This window comes from Falco punctatus (assembly GCF_963210335.1).
Source record: "Falco punctatus genome assembly, chromosome: 2".
Classification (NCBI taxonomy): Eukaryota; Metazoa; Chordata; class Aves; order Falconiformes; family Falconidae; genus Falco; species Falco punctatus.
Genome location: NC_137581.1, coordinates 67343113 through 67358985, shown reverse-complemented (window position 1 = coordinate 67358985; position 15873 = coordinate 67343113). Strand labels below are relative to the sequence as shown.

The 15873-nt window shown below is 37.8% G+C and overlaps 1 protein-coding gene across 2 annotated transcripts in view; it reads left to right on the top strand.

Annotated features, from left to right (window-relative positions):
• Window positions 1-15873, top strand: part of NCK2 (NCK adaptor protein 2) — an 88820-nt gene that overhangs the window by 8545 nt on the left and 64402 nt on the right. The window lies entirely within an intron of this gene.

Below are 15873 nucleotides of genomic sequence, written 5' to 3'. Positions count from 1 at the left end.
GTCTCAAAGTCTTTGGGACTCCTAGTAGTTTAGCGTTGTTTAATGAATGATGATACTGAGGTGTTAAAGAACAGGAGTGGATCAAACAGTGCTTGATATAATGCCTGCTGAAGTTGATGGAAAAAGGCAGTTAGCTTGTCATGGGAAAGGCAAGGAATGATTTAATTTGTTGTTTAATTTTAAAATATTTAAAACAGAAAAATGAAAGCAGAGAAAAGGAAAAATTAGAACAGGGTGCAGAAAAAAAACCCTTAAATGCATTGAGGGTTATATTTGTTTTGGCGGAATCGAGGTTTGCAGTTAGGTATATTCCTGCAGATCACTGAAATAAAGAACTTTTAAAACTCTTTTCCCCCTGTGTTTTAACTATAATACATTGTTTAATGGTGCAAGTAGACTTAGTTTCACTCTTCTATGATAAAAGTTTTTTCAGCTTGTCCTTGCGATGTATCAGTTCTGTTTGATTTTTATTTTTTTTTCTTCTTTCCAGATGGATGATTTTAGTGGTTAAGTAGTTGGTCATTTGGATTCCTTTGAGATAATATACTCGTGGTTAAAAGAAGGTACCATACGTAACTGCATTTTTTTTTTTTTACATTAATGGACATTGCCTTACTCTTCTGCAGCAATGGCATACTTTACTAAGTGGACATAGTATTAGATGCAGCTTGGTATTTATTAGGTTATACAGTGCTTGCTAAGCAGGTAGTAAAATTTTTAATGTTTCATTCTTCAAAGATAGCAATCCTGAGGCTGATGTCAGTGAATCATGAATGCAGGTGCATCACGGTGGAGTTACACCGGAGAGAAGATAGTTTTTCTCATGGTTGAGTAGAACACCTGTTGCTGTATTATCAAGTCACTTTAGTTACAGAAAAACCTAGGAGTCATCTATCTATCTATACAGCATAGATCAGCTAGGTAATCATTAGCTAACTTGTGATTCTAAATACTTTTTCGTGTTGACTGTATGAAGAGCAGCTTGGCATTGCTAGTTCCAGGTGCATTTGGCAGTTTAGAAATTGTTTTTCAGTGCGTGAACTGAACGTGTTTGGCAAGGGAGCTGGTAAGGATGAACAATGAGGGAAGGACTGTGTGTCCCCCAGGACTCCTGTGCTCCACAGCCACGTGGGGAAGTGTTGGTAGGAGTGCAATGCAGGGCTTGTAAACTGCTGGCAGCTCAAACCCCAAGACAATGAAATGCAATATCAAACAGCTTTAATCATGTCCACTGGTCGACTTTCATCCCACCCAGGTGGGGGGAATCAGGTGTTACCTTTCAAATCCCGACCCTCAGGCATAGCCATCCTGCCTGCAGGTGAGCCCATGCCGTGTCTGCCTGGGCAGAGCTGTGACCTCCCTCTGCCACCCAGCTGGTCAGCCCTACCTGCCTGCTGCTGGCCTGACTGGCAGCAGCCCTTGGCTCTCGTTTCTGCCTCGTTTTCCTGAGACTGGCTTTTTGAATGTAAGGGATCTGCACAACTTGCAAAACACTATGCCTGGTTTTAAGCAGCCAGATTTCAGGGGGTTGTTTAAATTGCTGACACTGTCCTTCTAAAATTGTGGTGCCTACTAGATGTAAGAAAAACCCAAAAAACCCAACCCTCCAAAACCCAACAACAATCAAAACCCCAAACCCCAGTAAGAATACTTGCACCTGATATCAATATAGTTCATAGTTCTGGTGGTTATGTAGATGCACCTTTAGATTTTCTTAGGGAAATCCTGTTTTATTTTTCAAAGTCTGTAAATAGTTGCTCTTCATTCTAGAAGAACTTTAATTGGTGTATACCTTGATTGTTGTGTTATCTAGACAGATGACGATCACCTCTGCTTTGTGGCTTTGTTAGTCTTTTCCCTCCACCTTTTCCATTTTGCAGTTTATTGTACATAGTTAGGATTGGGAATAGCCTTGATTGTGAGTGTATATGTTTTTGGGTTGTCTATAATCCATTTGTATTGCAGGAATATTTCAGGAAATAAAAAAAATCATTAGATAAAACTTAAGAAAACCTTGTATCCCGTCTAGTGTGATTACACTACTTTGGGAGTAAAATGAGCAAGATTTGGCTAAAACGTTTCAGTTAAAAGTGATGTTCAAAAATACAATTGATGAGGTTTCTCAAATGAGGATGGATTATCCACACTTTTGAACCCTTGCATACAGCATTTCTGTATAGATTTAAACTTTCTTTTTTTTCATGGATATGCTCTGGCATTGCATTAGGGTATTGGGGTGGGCTCCCACATGTTTCAGTCAATAAATGTCTTGTACTAAATAAAAAGAAGCATTTTCACATTGAGAAAACTTGTGAGTTTTACATTGGTTTTATGTTGTTTTCAGTGCAATAATTTTAAAATATTTTAAATTTACAGGAGACTAACCTTAATGTGTGTAACCATCCCGTGGAGAAATCTGTATGTTCTTGCAGCTGTGTGAGAGTGATCATCATACATTGCCTTGAATCACACAGCCCCTTGCTCTACTCCCTCTTTCAAAGTATCCAAATCCATCTCCTTCCCCCCCATGTCCCTTCTGCTCCCTTGTAGTATCAGAAAGGCACTGGTCATTGCCTTAGAAATACATGTCTTCTGATTAATTCACATTTTCCAAGTGGCTTAGCGGCCATCAGGTAGCTGAATGGCATCCAGCTGCTGTGTTATGAAGCCCCTTGTCCAACAGTCTGCCATTAAGGTTGCTTTGGAGGCTGTTATTCACATATTCTTCAGACGGAAAGAGTCTTTCCATTAAATTAACACCTGTGAATAGGGTTTGGATGTTTTTGTTTTGTTAGCTCACTATTCTAAGCATGTAGTTGCACACCAGTCACAGAAATGAGGTTGTCTGCTTGCTTTCTACTGAGGCTGGGAGTAAGTATGGTTAACACAGGTTATTCTGTTGAATATCATGCTTTCATTTTCTACCTAGATATGTATGTGCCTGCAACCTGGTATTTGGGATCTGAACTGAATTTATAAATATCACTGTGGGCCAAGTTGGGGCAGGATTTACCAGTGTGAACTGGCTTTGAACTAAAACTAATTTTATAAAAAGAACACCATAGTTTCCTTCACTGTGCAGCATCCTCCTCCTGCTTGTCCACTCTTTATTGTGGGAGAGCTGCCATAGTTGAGAACTGTGTGATGAGGTCCACAACTGGATCTCAGTACAAAGGAGTGTTGGGGGAACGGCAGAAAGCAGTATTACTTAGGTTTTCCTGTGTTCCAGTGGCTGGATATTTTCTTTTTAGTAGTATTTCTGCGGAACATTGCTGTTATGAAAAGTCTGTGTCCTTCTGTACTGAAGTGTAGCCCAGCATTTTCAGCTTAAGGATGTGCTGTAATATACTTTGTGACAGTTGCTGATTCTGAGGCTTTCATATGTGCAACATCATCTGAAACTTAAAATTTTTAAGGGTAAGGAAAGGGAGTTGGAAAATAGAAATCTTGAGTTCAGGGAGAGTTAGACAAGGGATGAATGACTTACCGTTTGTAGCGTTAAATGTGTATATAGCATTGTATAAAACTTCTGTGTGAAGTTTTGTTTGGGTATGCTTCTGAGATTGTTTTTTAAAGTCAATGTTTTGTGCCTACCAGCTTTTGCTGTAAAATGGGCATAATGCAGGTTGCTGAGTCATTAACCCTTGTAATCAACAATTTATGTGTCTTCAGCTTGTTTAGCTTCATACCAAGAAGCAGTAGAAAAGTGATTTTTATATAAAATCACTAGGTGAATAAACTTGTTCACAAAGGAAGGGCTTTAATTTTTCTCTGGTATGTCTAATTTTTTATCATTATGTGTGGACTTACAGAATGTGCTCAGCTGAGATTGATCACTGGTGTGTGAAATGACCAAATTATAACAATGGAGAGTTTTCTGAGGTGGGTAATATATTTTCATATGTAGCTTCCAGCAATGAGTTTAATACACTGAAGGCCACATTTTCAATGCTTCTGTTATTGAAATGTAGGGCTCTGATCGTTTTTCTGCTGAACTTCAATTTAGAGCTTCATCTGGAAAACATCCAAGGAAAAAAAAAAGCATCAAAGCAAAATAGTAAGAATTATCTCAGAATGCAGGAAGATCTTTAAGTGTAAAATTAAAATATGCAGTAAGGCTTGAAAAAGTGCATAGAACACCTTAAAGGCTAAATCTGTAAGTAAGAAAGGAAAATAGCTTTACTGGCATATACACTGTTGTAATAGTTTGCTAACCTTGGGTACAGGAAGTAAACTTTTATGTTCTCACTGTTTATAACTTCATTTCCCATCTTCAGTCTTCTGGCTTTGCTTTAGCTGAAGCATTGTTACCATTTTGCTGATAGACCCCCATGGAGTATATTGCCACTTGCAGAGCTCTGGTTTGGTCCTCTGCTTCGCTTCAAAGCCACCAGGTGAACTCTTCCAAATATTTAATCAACTGAGTTATGATACTCAAGCCACTTATGAACATGTTTAGTTAACATTTCCGAGGCTTAGATTTGGGACTTTGACAAGAAAAGCACATATGTGAAGAAGAAAACTGTGATGAAAAGAACTGTATGCACAGTGAGAATGGGTTCTGTCTCTTTAGCATTTTAGTTGTGACAATGTGAGAACTGCTATTCGAGATACTTTTGTCTGTCTAGGATAGTTTGTTGCCACTGTAGTAATAGCTGTGGGAGGGTGGTAGAGTGTGTGCAGCTTCAACAGCTGATGACTTTTCTGTTCTCTAGACCTATTATGAATATGGTAAAAGTTGAGTTTCAAACTGATTTTAAGAATAATTAAAGCAGAAATTTCTTCTGTATTATCCAGGAACACCTCCATATATCATGCTGAAGTCACTCTCATTTAGGCTTCCCATGTGGGTTTTTCCTTTCTTTGCAGTAGGTCTGGACCTGTCAGACACAGACTTGGGTGGTTCTTGAATTGTTCTGGCAGCATCAGCAGGTGGTTTCCACGCAACGTGCAAAACATACAGAAAGTTCTGTAAAGTGTAGATTTTCTAGGGTTTTTCTTTTTATTCTGCCTTGCAATGAATATTAAAACGCTCAGGAAATTCAGCATACTTTATTTGTCTGCTGGGCACAGTAAAAATTTGCTGTAGCATGTGAAAGTCGCTTTTCATCCCACCCATAAGGTCAGTATACCTAAAAAGCCCAGTTATTGCCTTGGAGGGGGGAAGATCTGCTCATCACCCTAAATCTTAGCAGATATGGGGATTTTCTTCACCTCTTTTATTACAGGGACTCTTCTGCTTGCTTTAGTTTTTACATTGTCCTTGCAGCTCAACCCACACATTTTTCTTGTTTCTCTAGGAATAGCTTCTCTAGATGGCAACACCAGTGGCTGGCAGGTCTCTGCTTGTTGGGCCTGGGGAAAAAGCCCAGGCTTTGAGAAAGCCCACTGCCTCTAGCAGCAATGAGCAGATAATGCTGTCATCATTAGGAGATGTGAGTGGCAGATATGTGGGAGCCTTGTCTTTGGATAGCTGAAACACTCATCTGCTGGAGCAGCTGGATGGATCCTGGTCTTGGTTGAACATGATTGATTAGTATAGTGGAACAATGTCTGTGCTGTCTTAAATATCCCAGTTGATGCTGCCATAAATTGTTTTAGGTGCTCACTAGTATTCTTTCCCAGTTAGGGTAGAAACGCTCTTGATTTTCTTCCTTATGCATAGAAACCTTGCAGTAGGTCTGGTTTAGACTGATTACAGAATCACCTGTACTTCCTTGCTGTTTTTCCAGACACCTACTCATGCTGGATAAACAGTATACATACACTGTCTCCAAAACAAATTTTGCTATGTAATACGCATATGGGAAGTTCTGCAGAGACTCTAGGATCCACCCTGCTGGAGTAAGATTTTTTTTTTTCTTCTTGATTTCTATGTGTATTTCAAAACAAACTACCACCCCCAAAGCAGTTCTTGTCAACAGTTGGTACTCACTGTTAATTTTCATCCTTGGGGTAAAAAGATGTATGCTAAAATAACTTAGTTTCAAGAGGCAACATGAGGAGAAAAGAGAGGAAGGTAAAACTAAATGTGCCAGCAAAAAGGTGAATGATTCTTTATTTTGCTGTATCTGTAAGAAAATACCAACATTTGTGATTCCAGCCTTGAAAGAAAAAAGCAAGGAGGAAAGTTGTTCTTGTCATGTAATGTTATTTGATTGCTGCTTACTAATCTGTGTTTTCTTTCTTAGAAAAAGAAAAAAGGATTATTTAATCACGAATTGTAAATAGTGGGAAGTAGACATCTCTGGAAAGTAGAAGTTGTAGTAGAAGGATAAATTAATTTCTTTCTACCTATAGCACAAGACTTGCTCATTTTGGCAACAGCAAGATGTTTAGCTTAGCTCCGCCAATTTATTTTGAAATCTCACTATAATTTGCTGAGTTTGGAGACTGTGTGATTATTTCAGCCAGCAGGAGAGCCTTCTTTCTTTCTCAGGTTTTTAAAAAAATCTGTTTGCTAATTGTTCTGTTATTTTTTTGAATGTTACTTCATAATGTGCACCATTAAACTTTGTATGCAGGAATGGGAAGAAGTAATTGTTTCTTCTTCAGTTGATTCACTCTGAAATAGCCATAAAATTCTTGATCCCGATTCTCTGCTTTTTTAGAGCTTGTAAATCATTTACTTTGTGCTTTGAGTGCAACGTGTTTGTATAATTCCAGTATTGATGTTGATGTATTATTTCTACTTCAGTCTCACTTAAGGAAAGTGTAAATAACTTTACAGAGTTGCAAAACAGTAGGGAAATAAGCCTCCACAAGCTAAGGCATCAGATTTATTTTCTGGGGCAAATGAAGAGGTTCTTTGAAGCCTGATCAAAGCCCAGGCTCTCTCCAGCAGTGTGTAGTATAAAGTTGGTGGTGTTCGGGCATTTAAGCAGAATCTGTTGGCTTCAGGGTTTGGCTTTTGTTTTTGGTTGTCGTTTTTTTGGTGTTTTTTTTTTTTTTTTAATTTTTATTGGGGCTTTATATCTCTGGAACCCATATTCAACATATTTCTGGAAATGACAAATGCACTGCCATATGGCATGCCAGATTTCAAGCCATTCCGAGGTGCATGTGTGAATTTTAGAGTGCCTGGAAGAAATGAATGAAAACCACTTTCTCAATTTTATCTGTTGCTGAGCTCTGTAGGCAGAGGAGGGGGGAGGCTTTGAAGTAAATTCTGCTGGAGGGATTGCATGCTTATTTCTGAGCTGCTGTCCTAATGCAGCAAGGTGTAGATGTAATTTATGTTTCAAAATACACACTTAATTTCAGCAGGACTGTCAGTTTACTTACTGCTATGTTTATTCTGGGAGATGCCAAGAAATACTGAGCATCCTTTCGCTACTGGCAACTCTGTTACCATTTTCACTCCTTCATTTCCAACCCTTTTTGTGCTTAAACCTCTCGTTTTGAGGTTTAATGCTTTGCTTTAATGTCTGAACTTAATTTTTATGTATTGTTGAACTGTTATTTTTATATGTTCTGTATCACCTTAAAAGGTTCTGTATTGATTGTACTTCATGAGTAGATTTCTTAAGCTTTTGTTGGTTAGTAAAAGCTGAGGAAGCATTACTGGAGGTATTTGTACCAGAGTTATTTTTAATTCTGGAATCTATGAAAACTTTTTTAAATACAGAAAAGATGTTTGGGGAATTTGTGTCAGGTTTTGGTTAGAAAAAACATCTCTTCCTTGTGAAGCACAAACTAATAAGGTAGTTCCTTATAAAGAGTAGCTGTATTCATGTAAGTTTATACAAATTCTGTGAGTTTTCTTCAAAATAAAAGACAATAATTTTTGAAATTTTCTTTATATAGAAAGGAGGGGAGAAACTTACTTGTGAAATAGATAATTTGAGTGATTAATATTTTGCCACAGTAGTTGCTTAACTGGTAGAATTTGTTAAAATGAATTCTGTTTTCCTGTAACAATGACAGTTCACAGGGGAAATCATGTTGCTTTACTAAATCCTTTCCCCAAATTGTTCTTTTAAAGTGTCGTACCTCAATACAGTAATTGTTAATGACCACTTCCAGCCCACAGCCCTTATGTTAATTTAATTTCTTTACATAAGCCCTCTAATTTCTATGCAACTCCAAAGCTTTTGATAAGATTGTGAATTTCCTCCATGTTAGATCATCCCCATGGTTCAGTTCAACTTGTTGTGTGCCAGTTGCTTGCTGTTTCTGACCTTGAATGAAAGCGTGTTGTGCGCTCCAGTTGCAATGAAAATGTGACGATGAAGGGTTGGTATTCACTGATGTAAAGCAGCAGTTTTACATGTGTTTATAATTACCAACAATTCTGATGTTCTTAGTCACACAGCCTTCTGGTGGAAAAACGTTTTCCTTCCTCCTGGAAAACACTGATTCATTAGGCCTATGTTAATTAAGTAGTCAGTTTGACAAGGATGGATCTTCTGGTGAGAGTCAAGAAGCAGGAAGCTGTGGTTCTTGCTGGTGGCAGGCAAGAGGGCCAGGAGTTGTGCTTGGGATCTGTGTGTGCGTGTTCCTGCTCTGGGCCATGGGCAGCTCTCCCCAGTTAAGAGGTTGTTGTGGTCAGGAGCATGAGCAGACAGGGTGGGGGTTTCCTGATGCTGAGACCATGTCCTTTTGTCAGGAACAATGGGCAACTGAAAATTCGAGGAGATTTCTAGGAGGGAAAAACGATATCCTTTCTGAATGGGCTTTTTTTTTGTGTTTGTGAAATCCATTTTCAAATGATCTTTCTGAGACAAAGGATTTCTTTTTTAATAATAAACTTTTTTTTTATACAGTATCTCAGTTCATATCTTTACTCCACTTATAGACTTCTTGAGTGTAAATAAAGCCTGCAAACAATAATAAGGCATTGTCTTTGCTCTTGAAATTCTGTTAACACCATATGTAGCATTAAGCATGTACTTAATGTCATGCTTATTTGTGATCAAGAATTTTGCATTTCTGAAATGCAACTTCTGTTTTTTTGGTAGGAATAAAATAAAAGACAGTTTAAAGTTTTTATCTTTACCTGTTTTACATACAAAACGAATTGTAAGCATAATGTTCTGTGTCAGAATGGTAATATGCTTCTCAAATTTCCATCTGTATAGAACTGGTTTTGAAATGGTTTAAGAGGAGTATTAGTACTTTGTGGGTTTGTTAGTTTGGCCTCTTTCTTCATATCTTCATTTGAAAAGTCTTCTCCCACTTTTTTCCAGAAATGCTGTGTGTATTCACATCTTTAAAGAAACCTTGGAAAGAAACTTTGGAAGGTCACAAAATGACCTTGTAGTCAGACATTTGAAGAATCCCTGTATGCTGAAACTTTTCATCTTGCATCTTTGACTTGGATCAGAACGAACAACAAAAATCTCTGCGATTCTTCCCCTCCTGAAAGACTGACTCGAGTTCATCAGTATTTTATCTTTCAGGATTAGAGTTTAAGCTGTCAAATACAAAACTTTAAGTAAAACCTGAGATCTTTTGGTGTAATAGTGTAGATGGTCTGTATTTCCTTTGCTTATAGATTTCCTTAAATTCATTATCTCTGAAATGTCAGTGTATCAAAAAGGATGTCTGCACCTAGGCTATTAACGGCCAACCCTTATTTTCTATCAAATTGTTCTGAATACTTAAAAAAAATCTGTTGTAATTAATGGTTGTTTAGTTTTCTTGATTAAGCTGATGATAAACTCTTCATAGCTCTTCTGTGTGTACTTTTCCCTTCCCTGTCTGTGCAGGGAGCTGCTATTTGCTTAAAATCTTTCTGCATCTCTTCGGTGTTCCTCTTACATTTTGGCTGCTCCTGTCCTGTTTCTTCCCCCACTTTTGCACTGCTTGACCATCGCGTGTGAGTTATCACACCAGCCTCCCACTCCGTATTGTACACAAGATGTGAAGTCTTCACCAGCCACTTGCTAAAAGACTACATCTGCTATCCAAGCTCTTGTTTTGAAGACACCAACCAGGAGCAATTTGGCAGATCTCTCTGCAATAAAATGAAGTTGTGATTGCATGCCAATACAAGCTTTAATCTAGATATTGCAGGTAATGGCAGTAATGAAGATGTGATGGCATGGTCTAGCAACCAGGATATATCCCCAGCAGATTTGTACTCTCGTTTACATGTTGGTACTGTTTAGAGAAGCTCTGTAGACCTGAAACAGAACTCATGCTGCCCTCAGGCCATCAATTTACACATACTTTTAGTTCTGCTAGTTTTCTTTGAAACCGTAGATGTATGGTTTAGTTTTTTTTTGTTTTGGGTTGGTTGTGGTTTTTTTAGTGAAGAACTTTCATAACATTTGGTAGTAATTAGCCTTAGTCAGTCTTTCTAGTTGTGGGGGAAATCCTGGCCTGCTGAGAATTACAGAAGTCCTGTGGTTGATTTTTGAGGACCCTACAGTCTCATTCCTTTTTCAGTAAAGCTTTTGTGTAGGTACGCAAGATTCCTTCAGTTTGCGAATGTGTATGTATAAGTCTGATGGCTCACTCTTTAATTTGACATCATAAATTTGACTGAGTAGCATGTGCTAAGAGCTTTTTAAAGCTGGTGTTTGTTGGATTAGCTACTCTTCTACTTGCCGGCATAACTCTTCATCAAGTAGCAGGTCCAGGCAGTTGGCCTGCCTCTCAGCTCCAGTGAAAGCACTGATAGGAAAGAGTTTTTTGCCTGTGGGTATATTAAAAGGCTGGAAGAAGAAGCAATACCGCCCTGCTTTGAGGTGATCCTTCCTTCAGGAATCCAAAGCTTTATTCAGGAGGCGTTTTCACTCTGTGACAGCTTTCAGTTTGGTTCTCAGACCCAATGTGCTCATTTGAAGCTCCCATCAGGTTGTATTCTGCGGAAAAGAGGAGTCATGTTTCTGTGGTGAAGCCAGTCAGTTTTTAGGTGGCAAAGCTGAAACTGGCTTCTGAAACGTAAGCTGTGCAAAGTGTGTAACATTTAGCTTTACAGTTTATAAGTGCAGCACTATCTTCTTCAAAAGATTACTTCATTACTGATCAGTAATAGGCTTAGAAACCCATGCTAGGGAATTTTGGTAGGTATGCACTCTGGAGGGTTGCTTTTTTCCTGTCCTGTTTTCTTTGTGTCTCACGAAGTGAGCTGGTAATCTCTCTGTAATAAAAATAAGTAGCCCTGAGTTGCTCTGTTCCATGTATATTTTGAAATGCTCAATATTGGTTGACATTTCTTGAGATCATTAATGCCTGTCATCAGCAGGAAGGATGAGGTACTTCTAGTTGAACAAGTAAGTTTGCACATGTAAAGTTACTACAGATTAGTAAAATGTAAGGCAAGAATTGTTTTTGGGCAAAGGAATGAATTAATGGTGTGCCCCATAAGGGGGCAGAACCAGTACTAGATGATGCATCATGCTTTTTGTCCTTGGTATTGCTTCACTATGTTATGTTTATTTCTGACTGTTGGACCATCACCAGAATTTTGAATCCTGTTTGTACAGGGTGTCTATTCCTGGACTGATTTTTTTTTTCATATATATTTTTTTTGCTACCATATGTCAAATGTGCTAAGAGCTTGAAGTTTGTTGCACTGCTTTCTTAAGGCACCTAGTGCTTCTAAAAATACAGTAGCTGTAATTTAAGCACTTGATATGTTCGTAGTCTGTATTTAGGCTCTAGTTTTGAAATTCCTTGATTTTTGCTGGGAACTGTTACTTTATATTCGTCAAGAAGGAAACACTCGTAGCATCTGTGATACCACTGATTTGAATGGAAGGTTGCTATAACTGAATTTTTCAAAGAAAAATTGTGTGTATACTTTAGCAATCAACAGTGGGTTTCTGAGACTGTTACTCTTAGGTTTCATGGCAATAAGCTTTGTGTCCTGAAGCATGTGGGATGTTTGTGCTCTTTTGCAGCTCGAGAGGTGTAACTTCCATAGAGGATAAGTTCTTGTTATAGGATCTGTATTTGCTGTCATAGCCTATTGAAAGGAATAGTGAAATACAATGAAAGGGAATATAATTAAAATTCCACAGAAAGGAGGGAAAATCATTCTACCTCCTTGAAAGTAAACCAGAATTTTCAAAATTATTTAAGTATACAAATACAATTTAGTGTTTTCGGTTCTTCATTAGTTTTAAAAACTAAAGAAGATACTCTTAGCTTCATTTTCAGGCAAAGACATTTGGATCGTGATCATCATCTTCATATTTTTGTAAGTGAGCAATATAATACACCTTATGGGACATAAACGTCAAAGTTGCAGGCAGAGTTAATTCAGGGTCTGTGGTCTTTGGCTTTTGTTGTTCCCTAATGTGGCCTGCCTGTAGTTTTAGACACAAGATGAAGATAAATGGGAAGGACTTAAATTGCAGCAAACGATAGGTGAAACAGTGGGGAAGGCATTTTAAAAGGCATGCAGAAAAATTCCCGTGGAAGTACATTAGAAAAGACCATGTGATTGCATAATATGCATGGAAAAAATGCCTCTGCCTTTTGTTTCCTTTTCTAGCAAAAAGATGAAAAACGTCAGTAATGTTACAGCCTTTATAATCTCCTCTGCACAGAGAAAGCTCTGGCCCAAATCTTCTCATTATAATTGCATAATTGGAGCACAAACCTTGAAATGACTTGATTACCCTTTCTCCTTCAACCTGGAATTTACCCGTTTCTCATGGTTTTACTGGCTATGGGTGGTATGCATGTAAAGGACAAAATTTAATAAAAATATAACTGAAATTGTTTAATGGAATAACTGAAATATCTAGAAGTCTGCTCTTGAAATTTTGTACCTTTCTGTCCTAGCAACAAAGTATCTGGGGAGTACAGTTGAAACTGGACAGCCTGTGTTTTTCCTGCAATTTGTTTTTTTTTTTTTTAACAAGAGATCATGTGTTTAAATGTCAGCATGACATTTTGATTTCTAGCCTGCACGAGGAAGATGATTTAGTCAGGTCAGCTATTAAGAAACAGCTATTCAACAAGGCTCGTATATATCCTTCAGAAAGAGCTTTGACTGTGATGGCTGCTTACTACAAATGAGGCATTTTTTGTTTTCTTTGGATTATTTTTATTCCCAAAAGGGCAGATCCGGACATCTGTAAACAGTAGTTGCTGGGTAGTGAGAAGAGCTTGGGAAATACTGTAATATAAGGTAGAGGAGCACATGCTTGTAATATATCCATAAACTAACTGCACTGAAGTGGTAAAGTATTCGGAGCTTCTGAAAGTTGTGCAAATTTACAGTGTTGAACATCAGTGTTGAACAATGATAGGTTTTTTTGCATCCAGCTAGGATAATAGGTTACTCAAAAATACTATCATCTTTTCAGTACCCTTGAGACTGGTGGGATTTCACTCTCCGTGCTTCCCAACTTGATGTTACCCTGTGTCAGAAAGTTCCTTACCCAGGAAAAGGAGGGGGGGTGGGGGGGGAGAAACTGTGACACCTTTGGAGTAAATGTTGAATTGTAGGTGGTAGTTGGTAGGGTTTGCATGTGTTTTAAACATTGAGCAAACTTATGTGCCAGAAGCAGAAGGCTCAGACATTTGAGAAGCATGAAACAGCGATGTCCACCTGGATACTTCAAGGGAAGGTGGGAAGAAGTGGCATTTCCCAAGTCTACTTGAAATGCCTGGCAGACAAAGAGAAAATTCGGAGCTACCTTCCTTGTAAATGAAATTTTATTAAGCTGGGATTGCCATCTATGTCATGCTGTAAAGATGGTTGAAAAACGTGCTGATGCTCATTTTGTTCAGTTTATTGTCATACCGTATGGGATTTAAATGAGACCTAATAGAGTAGTAATTGGATTTGCAGTGCCTGTGTGACACAGAGGAGGATTCATGGTACTGTGCTCGGTGTGTTCTAGAGAGCAAGTGCAAAAATGAAATCTCTTGTAATAAAGCACTGGCAACAAATGGATTCCTTGTATATATTCTTAAACTTAAAAAAAAAAAAAAAAAACACAAAAGAAAAAAGAACAACCACCCAAACCCAAAAATTGAAGCTGAAGAATTTTGTTCTAGGCTTTGCCAAAATGTTTCTGATAGCCTCATTGACTGCATGGTTCAATTGGAAGCTATTTTAAATAAAATGTATTTTTCATTTTGTGAAAATACAGTAAAGTATGTTTTAACTTAACAAGTTTAGTTAAAATTATTGTGTCTGATATTCTAAGTTATGTTTTAACAGCAGAAAATGTGGTGGGTTACTGATCTGAATTTGGCCTAAACTGGTAATATCCAAAGTTGCTGGCTTGCAAAGGAATCTCTGTGCATGTGCCTAAAAATGCTTTTGAGATTAAATTCTTTGAATGGGTGAAGATGGTAGCCGGTCTTCATTGGCACAACTTTGAATTAAGGATGTCGTGAGTTCTGGAGCGCAACCCTACGTTTCTGTATTACCTGTTTCTTTGAATTTCTTTTCGAATTAGCTATATACTTCAGAACTTAACAGATTTTCACCAAAAAAGCTTATTTTTGGACTTTTCCTGAGCACAGGTATTCAGCAAAAGAACAACGACCCAACAGCAACAAAACCCCCTCACCTCTAGCAGTGTGAGTCTTGGTGTAAGAAGCACAGGCTGTAACATGCAATCCTAAATATAGGCCCATCCATAATGAATGGTTTACTTTCTCCTGAATTTGGTATCATGTTGGTAGAAGAAGCACTTGCAATACATGTACAGTGAGTTATATCCCTGCTTTTGAAAGCATTCTTTCCTGTGTACAGACAGATCAGGGTTAGAAACTTCGTGTAAATCAGTCTGCTATTTTTCATCATCATTCACCTATATGTGTTTAAAGGTTTATTTATCTATTCATAATAAAGATAAAGGTTTCCAGTTGAAATGTAGTTACTAACCAATATATATTGCTTCAGTTATTTGACATGTAGGTTTTTTTCTTCAGTTTCATAGCAGTTTCTTGAATAGTTTCGTTTAAAAAATAGATAAATGTATATTTATCTGTAGTTTCAAAAGAAGTTATTTTCATATGCCTGCAAAGAAAGAGAACAAAAATCCTTGTATTTTTTTGTTTGTTGAATTAGAAAGCTATTTTTACCCCCACCTTGGTCGTTCTCTGTTTTAAAACCACAAATAAACAGCGTCCTTTGGCAAAGTTCAGCAAACTGAATTTGCCACATAATTAAGGAGTAACACAGACATTTCCAAGGCAAAAAGGAAATGAGTGGTTACAATGGTTTAAGGAAAGCAGCAAAAGCAGCAAGAAATCATACTCTTGAATTAAAAGCCCTGAATACCATTTGTCACTACTGCCTGATATTAGAAGGAGAATATTATTTTCTTTTATGTAGGTTTTAGATAAATTCAGTTTGTGCTTCTGGGAAGTTGGCATGTTCTACTACTGCTGTTAATATTTGGTTGGGAAAAAGAAGTTTTAGAAAAACCAAAGCAGTAGTGGAGGATGTAGAGGTAAGCAGAAATCTTCTTAATTACTGCAGTCAATACATCTTTTTTCAAATAAGTGAACCTGGAAGCTATTATCTTGAGGAGGAAATTTGGACAAGGTAATTGGCTTTGACCTTTTGCCAGATGTCTAGCAGGTTGGTCCCCCGTCCCCCCCCTCTCCCTTGTGTCCAGATAAATGTCATGCCTTTAGGTTTTTGTTTCCTTGTTCTGCTTTCAAGTGTGGAGCTGCTTATGTAGCTAATCTGCGCTTAAAATTATTTCCACTTCTAACCCCAGTAGGACTCTCTTTTAGGGTATTCAGACGGAATTGACATAATTGGATTTCTGCCCAGATATACTGTATTTAGATAGCTTTGGAGATGTCATTAATTTGACAGCTGCCATAGGAAATCTTTGTTTTGAGTATTGTTACAGGGCCTGCAATGTTTCTATTGCATTTTCATTTGCAGTCTGCTACTGAATTGGTGTGATTAAAATGAGTAGAAAAAGACACCATCAAACA